A 637-nucleotide genomic window follows, 5' to 3' on the forward strand; every position below is an offset into this window, starting at 1 on the left:
AGCTGAATCAAGACGTCTGGATGCGGACCAGGTGCCGGAGTCAAAGGCAGTGCTTGATAGGCTGGCCGGCATCTCTCAGGTAGTTTGATGACGGGAATCTGTCTGGTAGGGGTTTCTACGATGGAGAGTGATTAACCTTGTCAGATGTGTTCTCTTACTGACTAATTTAGGGACAGAGAGAGAGGGACACAAGCAATACATTGGCCAGAGGACTGAAAGGCACCTGGAGAGAAGGCTGCAGGCACAAAACACATGAGGTAGAGGGGAGAGAGGACAGAAATCAGTAAATAGACCAAACTAACTCACGAAGGAGAAAACAAACAAAAACAAAGCTGACCAGTTGGAATTAGTGCTACTCGATTGTGTGGAGTGACGTGTAGGGTTGCTGTGCTGGGGCAGATCAACTCATCGCTGTGGGGTCAATTCATACTCCTAATATGCCAACAGGGTAGAGCCGGACTGCTCCGAGGGTTTCCCAGGTGGAAAATCTTGGCTGCTGACTCTGCACTGCTGCCCTCTCTGTTAACCGCTCAAGGCACAACCAAGTTGCCATGCTACAAAACCACCACTCACGCAACACCAGTGTGCCAATGGCGACTCATAGAGACCCCCTGTGGGTTTCTGAGATTGAAACTGT

This window comes from Echinops telfairi, unplaced genomic scaffold (assembly GCF_000313985.2).
Source record: "Echinops telfairi isolate 266 unplaced genomic scaffold, ASM31398v2 ScPeMD7_11;HRSCAF=52, whole genome shotgun sequence".
NCBI lineage: Eukaryota > Metazoa > Chordata > Mammalia > Afrosoricida > Tenrecidae > Echinops > Echinops telfairi.